Source organism: Brachyhypopomus gauderio, chromosome 6, assembly GCF_052324685.1.
Source record: "Brachyhypopomus gauderio isolate BG-103 chromosome 6, BGAUD_0.2, whole genome shotgun sequence".
Classification (NCBI taxonomy): domain Eukaryota; kingdom Metazoa; phylum Chordata; class Actinopteri; order Gymnotiformes; family Hypopomidae; genus Brachyhypopomus; species Brachyhypopomus gauderio.
In genome coordinates this window covers 1,821,811-1,833,326 of record NC_135216.1, presented here as the reverse complement: position 1 = coordinate 1,833,326, position 11,516 = coordinate 1,821,811, and positions in this window count along the sequence as shown.

The window sequence follows — 11,516 nt, the reverse complement described above, 5'->3', positions numbered from 1 at the left end:
AGGTTCTCAATTGGATTTAAGTCTGGTGATTGCGATGGCCACTCTAGAATGTTCCAGCCTTTCATGTTCAACCATGCTCTAGTGGACTTGGATGTGTGCTTCGGATCATTGTCCTGTTGGAAGGTCCAACGTCTCCCAAGCCGCAGGTTTGTGACTGACTCCATCACATTTTCCTCCAAGATCTCCTGGTACTGAAGGGAATTCATGGTACCCTGCACACGTTGAAGCTTTCCTGTACCATTAGAAGCAAAACAGCCCCAAAGCATAACTGACCCCCCGCCATGCTTCACAGTAGGCAAGGTGTTCTTTTGTTCATAAGCCTGGTTCTTCCTTCTCCAAACATAGCGCTGGTCCATTGTCCCAAACAGTTCTAATTTAGTTTCATCTGACCACAGTACACTGTCCCAAAACCTTTGTGGCTTGTCCACATGACTTTTGGCATACTGCAGTCGACTTTTCTTGTTCTTTGGAGTCAGCAAGGGGGTGCGTCTGGGCGTTCTGGCATGGAGGTCTTCGTTATGCAGTGTGCGCCTTATTGTCTGAGCTGAAACTTCAGTGCCCACATCTGACAGGTCTTTTTTCAGTTCCTTAGCAGTCACGCGGGGATTTTTCTCCACATTACGCTTCAGGTAGCGCACAGCAGTCGCGGTCAGGATCTTCTTTCTGCCACGACCAGGTAACGTTTCCACTGTACCCTTTAACTTGAACTTGCGAATGATACTTCCGATAGTGTCTCTTGGAATATTTAACAACTTCGCAATCTTTTTATATCCATTGCCATTCTTGTGAAGAGCAATAACCTCTTCTCTTGTCTTCTGGGACCATTCTCTTGCCTTCACCATGCTTGGAATCACACCAGTAGATGTCTAGAAGGAGCTGAGTATCACAGTCCTTTTAAATCTGCCTAATTGGTGCTTATCATGCTTGATTGCTGCTCATTGACATCCACAGATGTTTTCAATACCTGATGGAAAACACTGGAATGAACCTCTGTTCTTAGGAGTGGTAGTCGTAAAGGGGTTGAATAATTGTGTCAATGAAGAAATCACAAAAAGGCCATTTAATACTTTATGACAAAAAAAATTGATGCTATCTTAGTTGCATTTAGTTCTTTAACAAGTCCTTGTAAGATTTCATTATGAACACAATTACAAATGTGCACTGAATTCCATAAAACCCTTCGCAGCATTGGGGGTTGAATAAATTTGATCACAACTGTACATGCCGCCACACAAGCATTGCTTTCATCAGCCAGCTTAGGAAAGAAGACCCCCCGTGCCTCCATTTTCAGGCTCCTCTTTGGCACGTTTGATGTGGAAAACCGGGTTTACTCTGCCACTCAAGACATCTTTTGCTTCTGTGGTCCAGTGTACAAAACGCCTCCTGTGGCTTGCAAAAAGACAAAAATAACAGGTGCTGCATGCCACTTTAAGTACAATTAAGAATTTCAGATATAGTTTTATATTTACACTACTTAAAATGGTTTAACACTAGAAGCGCCGCGCCTCGTTTACATACTTATACCTAGAAGCGCGGAGGGCCGGTCATCTGACCGATTTCACCACCTCCTACTAGCGCCGTGTTGTTTTCACCTACTTAAAGCGCGCCTCGGGCGGTCAAAAGACCGCTGAGTCTTTACACAGGGGAGCTGGTACTGACACATAATTAACGCTAGATGGCGTTTTGCACAAAAGGAAGAATGAGCCGCCCAAACAAAATATTCGTAATGGTGACATTTGCACGTAACGTCAATATGTTAACAAATTAATGTGACTAAACCTTTTAGAATCAGTGCCTTGTGACCTTGTTCTCAGTAGCTTTCCCATTGTCAGTTTTGTTTAGTTTCATATTGCATTTCCTGGTTTGTGCGAAAACGTAAATGCAAAATATAGTTTCAGTTTTGTTTCTTGGTTAGTGTAATAGTTTGCTTGGTTAGTGTAATAGTTTGCTTATTTGTCTGTGTGTTATTCTGTTGGCATATATGTCACTATATTATCATGTACGTTCGCCACACCACTAACCCACTGGCCCGCACCCCCACTGTGAAGCGTTCACGTCTTTTGTCTTGCTAATGAAACAGACTGCGCTGCAGCCTTCCACCCCCACATCCACAAAAAGCTTGTTCGATACTCAGAGTAGCAAAGTGAAGCCCGTAGACCGAGCTAAAGCAAGTTTGTTTGTATACTCAATGTTACGCCATTTCAAGTTTTAATGTCTAAAAGTTGTGTATGTTAGTGAATTGTAGGCTATGGTGAACATAACAAATCTACAAATAAATGTCTATAATGTTTTGTGTTAGACAAAGAACAAAAAGCATAAATAGGCAAAATAATTACAAAAATATCATTATAAAAGGTAGGCTATGTACCTTTGCGTAACAAAACTGCGCAAAATTATTAAAATGATACGGATGGCTTCATGAATATAGTTGCCTCTGTCCTCTCTAATGTTCACTTTTTTATCTCGCCGTATTGTGTTGCCGTTTCAAATGATGTGTTTGATCGGTGAATAGCCGATGTGTGATCCCACGTCCTAACGACCGTGTTATCACCGAGCGTTATCACCATTCGGTGATTTACATGTAGCGTATATTGCATAAGTTTCGTTCCCCACCTCAAATTAAGTTCCATTTATGTAGTGAATTGTGAACTTGAGAATAAACCTCCACCGCTGTGGTTAATGTTAATGCACTGTTTGAACAATATTTATTAATTACAGCCAGGTTTTGGAGGTGTCACGTTGAGGACCCCGGCCCCTCCCTTTTGGGCGTGTGTTTACGTAGTCTACGTGCATCGTCTGCGTCTGTGGATATTCCGTGGTTATGGTTATGTCATGTGATAATCCGTCTCACCTGTGAATCGTCTCGTAATCACATGGGGTTAATGTGGTTTGTCTATTTAATGTGCGCTCGCGCAGTGTCCTGTGCTCGTCGTTGTCTATAGTCTGCACGTTGTGTGCCTGTGAATGTTTTCTGTGCGCAGTTGCGCAATATTCGTAAATAAAAACCGTGTCGTTTGGATCGGAGACCTGGTCTCGTGTCTCGTCCTTGCTCCAGCACCCCAGCGTCACAGAACGACGAGCCGACCAGAGACACCCGAACATGCCAGGCTACAAGACCAAGCCGAAGAAGGGCAAAAAGCCCTGCAAACGGCATCACCGTGCCTCTCCCTCCCCTCCGCGCCATGAAGCCACGCCGACGTTAGAGGAGATGGAGACGGACCCGGCGTGTGCCTTCCAGCTGGCTGCGGCTCGGGACTGCGAGCGCGACAACCCCGAGCTGGCGGAGATGATCCGCGAGGGCGCGGCCAGGACATGGAGGATGAGGCGAGACCCCCCTCCGTCCCGCGCCCTCTCGCCTCTGAGGGTAGGCTCATGTGTGGTCGGCGCCACCGCGTCTACCCCAGAGGAGGAGTTTGGGGCAGAGGACTCGGAGGAAGAGGTCTACCCTCCGCCTGAGGACTCCGCCTCCACAGTGGACTACGGTGGGGGAGGGGATGAGGAAGACTACCCCCCTTCTATAGGCGACGCCTCCACCGTGGACTACGGTGGAGAGGAGGAGGAAGAGGAATACCCTCCGTCAGAGGACTCCGCCTCCACCGTGGACTACGGTGGAGGGGACGGAGAGGAATACCCTCCGTCAGAGGACTCCGCCTCCACCGTGGACTACGGTGGAGGGGACGGAGAGGAATACCCTCCGTCAGAGGACTCCGCCTCTACCGTGGACTACGGTAGGGAGGAGGCGGAGTCGGAGGAAGAATCAGAGGACGAGGATTACCTCCCTCCGCCCGTGTGCTCCTCTCGCACCGCAGAGAAGGGTGAGGAGGAGGAGGGCTCCTACACTACGGAGGAAGAGAGCCCTCCCCCCTCAGAGAGGTCTGCGGAGACCGTAAGAGGGAAGCGGACGCCCTCTTCCGCTCGCTCCAGAGACAGTGCTATGGACTGCTCCCGGGGTGGCAGCCCGGAGCAGCCCATGGAGTGGAGTCGGGGAGGAGAGGAGGAGGAAGAAATGGAGATCGAGGGGGACCGCTCACACGGCCCGTTCGGTCAGTCCGTCAGCCGCGACGCACCAGGCACGTCAGCCCGCCGCGACGCACCAGGCACGTCAGCCCGCCGCGCTGCCCCTGGCACGTCAGCCCGCCGCGCTGCCCCTGGCACGTCAGCCCGCCGCGCTGCCCCTGGCACGTCAGCCCGCCGCGCTGCCCCTGGCACGTCCGCCCGCCGCGCTGCACCTGGCGGAGAGTCCGCAGCAGAGGCAGGAGGAGCACCGCCTACCGCAGCGCCTGCAGCACCAGCAGCTCCGGACCTCTCTCCCCTGCTCGCTCTCCTCCTGGCGCGAAGCCTGGCGCCTGTTATGTGTTTGTCTGTGCCAGTGTTTGTCAGTCTTCCCCTGTGTGTACCAAACCCGTTTTTCCCTCTTGTGCCACTGTGTGTGAACGTGCCTGTGTGTGTGTTTGTGAACGTGCCGTTTAATGTGTTTAACGTTTTTTCCCCCGTCTTCCCAGGGAGGGTGTGCTAGGCGATTCGTGATGGACGCTTCGCCAAGGGCAGTCACCTCCCAGACGCAGGACTGAGCGCGTCGGATCCGCCCATCGTCGTGGGTTCGGGGCACTCGGTCCTGTTGGCACCCCGGGACGGGTAGTGCCCTTGGAGGGGGCGTCTGTCACGTTGAGGACCCCGGCCCCTCCCTTTTGGGCGTGTGTTTACGTAGTCTACGTGCATCGTCTGCGTCTGTGGATATTCCGTGGTTATGGTTATGTCATGTGATAATCCGTCTCACCTGTGAATCGTCTCGTAATCACATGGGGTTAATGTGGTTTGTCTATTTAATGTGCGCTCGCGCAGTGTCCTGTGCTCGTCGTTGTCTATAGTCTGCACGTTGTGTGCCTGTGAATGTTTTCTGTGCGCAGTTGCGCAATATTCGTAAATAAAAACCGTGTCGTTTGGATCGGAGACCTGGTCTCGTGTCTCGTCCTTGCTCCAGCACCCCAGCGTCACAGGAGGTTGTAGAACAGCTACAGGCCAACAACGGGTGCATCCCATCTCTCTTTAGCGTATATTGCATAAGTTTCGTTCCCCACCTCAAATTAAGTTCCATTTATGTAGTGAATTGTGAACTTGAGAATAAACCTCCACCGCTGTGGTTAATGTTCATGCACTGTTTGAACAATATTTATTAATTACAGCCAGGTTTTGGAGGTTGTAGAACACAGCTACAGGCCAACAACGGGTGCATCCCATCTCTCTTTAGCGTATATTGCATAAGTTTCGTTCCCCACCTCAAATTAAGTTCCATTTATGTAGTGAATTGTGAACTTGAGAATAAACCTCCACCGCTGTGGTTAATGTTCATGCACTGTTTGAACAATATTTATTATTTACAGCCAGGTTTTGGAGGTTGTAGAACACAGCTACAGGCCAACAACGAGTGCATCCCGTCTCTCTTTAGCGTATATTGCATAAGTTTCGTTCCCCACCTCAAATTAAGTTACATTTATGTAGTAAATTGTGAACTTGAGAAAAACCTCCACCGCTGTGGTTAATGTTCATGCACTGTTTGAACAATATTTATTAATTACAGCCAGGTTTTGGAGGTTGTAGAACACAGCTACAGGCCAACAACGGGTGCATCCCATCTCTCTTTAGCGTATACTGAATAAGTTTCGTTCCCCACCTCAAATTAAGTTACATTTATGTAGTGAATTGTGAACTTGAGAATAAACCTCCACCGCTGTGGTTAATGTTCATGCACTGTTTGAACAATATTTATTAATTACAGCCAGGTTTTGGAGGTTGTAGAACACAGCTACAGGCCAACAACGGGTGCATCCCATCTCTCTTTAGCGTATATTGAATAAGTTTCGTTCCCCACCTCAAATTAAGTTACATTTATGTAGTGAATTGTGAACTTGAGAATAAACCTCCACCGCTGTGGTTAATGTTCATGCACTGTTTGAACAATATTTATTAATTACAGCCAGGTTTTGGAGGTTGTAGAACACAGCTACAGGCCAACAACGGGTGCATCCCGTCTCTCTTTAGCGTATATTGCTTAAGTTTCGTTCCCCACCTCAAATTAAGTTCCCTTTGTTTTGATTTGTGTGTCAGCTTCACACAACTCAACATTCAAAACACAGCTTAGGTGCAGTCTTTGCACATTTGCCACAGACCAGTCGCTTACATGTCTGGCAGATGTCATACGTTTTGTTCCCTGAACATCTGCCGACTTGGCATTGTTTTCTTTTTGAGGGCGGGCAAGGAGCTTCAGGTAAAATTCGCTTTTGTGCCACTGCCCTAGCCGCTTTTGCCATTTTCTGCTGTGCACACAGCTCCTTTACCAACTCGAGAATAAACCTTCGTCTGCTCAGGTTAACATTCATGCACTGTTTGAACAATATATGTGCATTTATTGCAGCCAGGTCTAGGAGGTTGTAGAAAACCGCGACAGGCCAACGACGGGTGCCTCCCTTCACCGAATACAGTCGTGCCATTTGATCCATAACATCAACGCCACATTTAGTCGTGTTGTAATATGAAACAGTTTCAGGCAGTTTCTTTGCGCCATTATCAATTGAAACTGTCTGATGCATTGAGCTCAGGATGCATACATTTTTTTTAGGTTTTGCCTGGTAAATCGTTAGAGTTATTTTTCCAGCCCGCAACACCTTGGTGGAAAATCTTTCAGACTGTGCCTGTGTACATGGGGGCATCTCACGTCTCATTTTATTCATCGTACCAACAATAGTGGTTTTGTTCGCCAAAAGGGTGTTTGCAAGTGCCAATGAAGTGAAGAAATTGTCAGTCGTTACATTTCTTCCTTTACCCGTGAAAGGCTCCATCAAACGCAACACAATATTTTCAGACAACCGTTGACCAGCCGGCCTGCTTTCATCTTTTCCTAGGTAGGGAATGGCGTTCAACATATATTTTGTTTCAACATCAGCGGCCACCCAGAACTTAATCCCAAATTTATCGGGTTTATTGGCCATGTATTGAGTGAAACGACAGCGAGCTTTAGTTGGGAACAGTTGCTCATCAACAGTTATGTTCTCACCGGGCGTGTAAGAAGCAATACTGTTTTTCACAAATTTATCAAATATCTCCGAGATCATAGCAAATTTATCAGTCGCAAGGCGGGCAGCCCTTGTGCTCTTGTCATCAAAGCGCAGATAGCGCATGTTGCGCTTAACCTTCTCTTACCTTAGCGCAGCGTGTTCGTTGATTGCAAAAGAAAACATTACCAGTCTTGTCTTTATCCTTTTATTAAAAAATACACATAGGCCTATTAATTAATACAGAGATCTCTGGAGAGCTCACATTACCTAATCATGTCACCCCTTGTGCAGCTCTGAAGCTGTCTGCTCTCTTCACCATTATATATGCTTTCCTTCCTAAACATAGGAACTGCACATTCCATAGTTCAACCTACAGCTGTCTCTATTCTGGAAGCGAGGTCTTACTACCTGGCCTTACCACATAAGGTCACAGTGAGCCTCCTCTCACACATCCCATTTTAGCCTACTGCAAATGCATGGAGTATTGGAAGTGTCACACAAGCGCTTACACCGACATTCTTACTAATAAACAACTTGATCAATAATATAATGTAAGCAAAACATATAGTGATTAATATTAGAGATTTGATTAATACTTTGACTTGTCAAAATATATAAATTATGATAAGCTGTTGATTCTATACTGTAATGTAAACAAACTATGAAGGGATTAAGATGAAAATCACAACAATTCCCCCTTTTTGATCTCTAAATAGATCAAACTTTAAGTTAATCCAAAACTACCTTTTCATCTTCTGACTCCAACTATGACATCATACCCAAACATCTTTGTGGTTCCTGCTTCTCAATCTTACTGCTGATTAAGCTTCCCACTAAGCTTCTTCTACATTGGACAACAACATTCACCTGTAATCATAAGTCAAAAGTATTCCCACAGAAGTTAACACAGACATAATAAGACAGTCAATTCAATTATCTGCTGTCGTGTCCATTTAGTATAATCTGATCCATGAATGCCTTATATCTTAATTTCTGACGTATTTTCCAGTGATGGTCCCAGTGTTGGGGCAGGTCTAAACCATACTATGTTTATCCTAATTAGGCCTAAGGGGTCTTAACCCGATTGGCCCACTCCTATTACTAGATATACAGTACACGACCTACACTAGAGATGTGCCAGTACTCCAGATGAAAACATCCCAATTCTATTGATAGAATAACTAGGTTCTTGGTACGATGTGCGTCTCTCTGAACAATAATGCTTACCTTTGAACTTTATTATTGCTAAATGGCCGTCCCAGCCGGCCAGTAGTATGATTATCAACTCCTAAAGCTTTATGTGAAACTCTCCAAGGGATCTCAGTTATGCAGCTACTATTACAACAATATTGGCCTTGACCCACCATGGATCCATATGCACAGGGGGCAGTCCCCTGTAAGGTCCTTTAACATGTTGTTAAATACTAACAATCACAATGCTACTACTTTCAATGATAATATAAAAACATATAGACAAATAAACAATGTTACACAAGGCCTGTAAAACAACATTAGACAATATTACTAAACATCCAAATACATCACAAAACTTTTACTGCAGCATCATCTATTCTTCTGCCCTGTTGGAGGCAAGATTATCTTCTTATCCCGCGTAGGAGGTCAGGTAGACTACCTGGATGTACCTCCGCTCTCAGGTGTTATTTTGACCTGTCGTTTGAGAGCTCCGTATCTCTGCGCGCTGGTTCTGATGCTCAGTACCGGCTGAGGTGGTACCACGTTTCTCCTTTGCCCTTCAATCGGACAGAGTGTGATGTTCTCTTTAGTGACCTTGAATGAACTGGTCCACCTGGGCTCTGACCACTTTCTTTTGATGACCTTGAGCAGGACCCATTTGGTTACCGGCAGGTCCGTTGGTTCTAACTCCTCTCCTGGTACCTGGACAGAATAAGCTTCACAAATTACTTTTTTAGTTCACTGTAACCTTCCTTGTACGACCCCGAGTGTACCTGTCAGGTTTCGCAAGCGCATTGGGGGACCCCCGAAAACTTCTCACTGTCATGAGCTCAAACGAAGTGAATCCTGCAACAAAATTCACTGAAGATCTTCTGGCCAACCATATAAATACCTTTGTGCACATACCTTTTCCTTTACCTTTACCATTATACTTACCATTTATAATCTCCATTTTAGCCTGAGATTGAGAATGATAAACCAACCCACATTTGTGTCTCAAACCCAAATTTTGTTCCACAAATTTTAGCTCCCAGCTAGTGAAGTGCATCTCATTATCTGAGCATACTTAATTTAGTAAACAATGGTGCAGTATCCAGTAATTTTTATCAACATTCTGCAGACTGACCTTGAGTCCTCTGCTCTGGTGGAAATGCTTCTACCCAACCTGAGAATTTATCCTCAGTCACTAACAAATACTTTAATCCCCGTATTGGTATTTCTATACCCATGTAGTCAATCTGAACTTCATCTCCTATATTCATTGCATTTGTACATAGTCTTAGATATGTGTATTTCCTTACACAATTCTCTGCTGCTGTAACAATGCAAATTTCCCCACTGAGAGATTAACAAAGAATTATAATATCCTATCTTACCTCCTTTGGTCCAGGGAGCCTGCTTAGACCTTTCCTTAAAGCATGACAGCTGTTATGCATGTCTCAAATATCACATTACTCTGTCCAGACTGCTATTACGTCAGTATAGGTGCCATCAGTTAACCAAAATTTTTCTTCATTTATTTCTACCCACGTGCTACCCTGTGTGCCTCAGTTAACACTGGATTGATCAATAGATTCTATAAAATTGGTTTCCCATTTTGTCCTTTCCAGACTTCCTTATTTCTTACCATATTTACTCAGCAATGCTATTTTATTTTAATAATAAAATTTTATTTAAGTACTCTATTTCTTAAATTTTTTCTCTGGGGTCAATTCTCCTGTACTTTACATAGCTCTAAGTCCTGTGGTCTGCCTTGCAAACCATCTAATGTGCTCCTATTTGCCTCTGTCTCTCAGCTTACCCCCTTTTGTTATCGTGTCACTCTATACGTACAACCTCTGCTTCATGCTGTGTGCATGGTGTTTTCTAACAGGTGTATCTCCCCCTTTACTGAAATATCATTCAGGAATGTATTTCAGAAACTTCTAAAAGAGTAATAAGTTTTAATCAGTAATTTGCTAAGTCCACTGCCTGTGCCAAGTTCTGTTTTAGTTTAATAAGTTAAATTAAACTTTAATAAATTAAATTTAAAATAAGTCTTTCTTTGTGATGGAAAATACTAGTCAAATGAAGTTATTTTAATACACTAGTTATTACAAGATTTAAATTAGCTCACACTCAGAAAGTTAGTTGTTACCCGATGCCTTGTTGTACTGGTTTCCTATCATGTTTACCTACTCCTTACCCATGTGACCAGGGTGTGAAGATAATTAGATTTGTGGAGTGGCGGAATCTCCCATTATCTACCAGCACTGTTGCGCATGTCTCAGCTTTGCAGGGTTGCCGCCCCTCAGGCCCCAGTAACCTAGTTTACCTGATCCTGTAGCTGTTCTTCAAATTCCTCCCATGAATTGGATCCCCTCCTATGTCATAAGACAAAATAACATAAACTGGGTCGGGTGGCAGGACAAAGGTTCAATCAAAGTGATCTGGCTACCAAGAAATGAACTGGGAGTGGACGCCCCTCGCGGCTCATGAGTGAGACTTCAGGAAACCCCTGTAGATAGCAACCGTGGAGGCCAGTCTGTGGACTTCAGGTGCATCAGGTGTCTGCTGTCTGTGAACAGTGCATTTGTAATGTCTCTTCCACAGGTTAACAGGTACAGTCTTTGATCTCAGGAACCTGTGTTTAGTGGCCTGCTGGCCACATTGTACAGTCATTTGAACAGTTCTGTGCAGACTTTGATATTCTCCAGCCAGAAATGATAGTCTTTGAGTACCGCCAGTGAGGGACAACATAGGGTTTGCCGTAGCTTTGCTGTCCAAGTTCTCATCAGGGCCCCGCCATTGCCCTGGTACTGCAGAAGGGTTTGGTGCTGGTCCTCTGACCTCTGGCCCTCCTCCATCCTACGGTTTTGTGTGGACTCTCTTTCGCCCAATGACTCTCCTGAACACAAAGAGAAAGCATCCACCCCACCTGCCACAACGAAGTTGCCAGGATCACTGTGACCTTCCTTGCCCCTTCCCAAAACCCCTTCCTCTAAAATTTAGGTTAAACCCATACTGTTGATACTACTGCATAAAATAATACACTTAGGGGACATATTGAGGTCTCTGGGGCAGATCCCCTGTGCTCTGAGATCTTTTAGAGTGCAACAGCTTGCTCAGAGACATTTTATCTCTGCCCAGCTTCAAGAAGAGTCTCAACACCTTCCTGTTTAGATCTGCTTTTAATTAAGAAACTCCAACTTTATTCTAATTGCCATCTTACTTTCTTTATTGCAATATTATTTTATAATTTGTCACTCTATTACATTCTTTTATTATGTT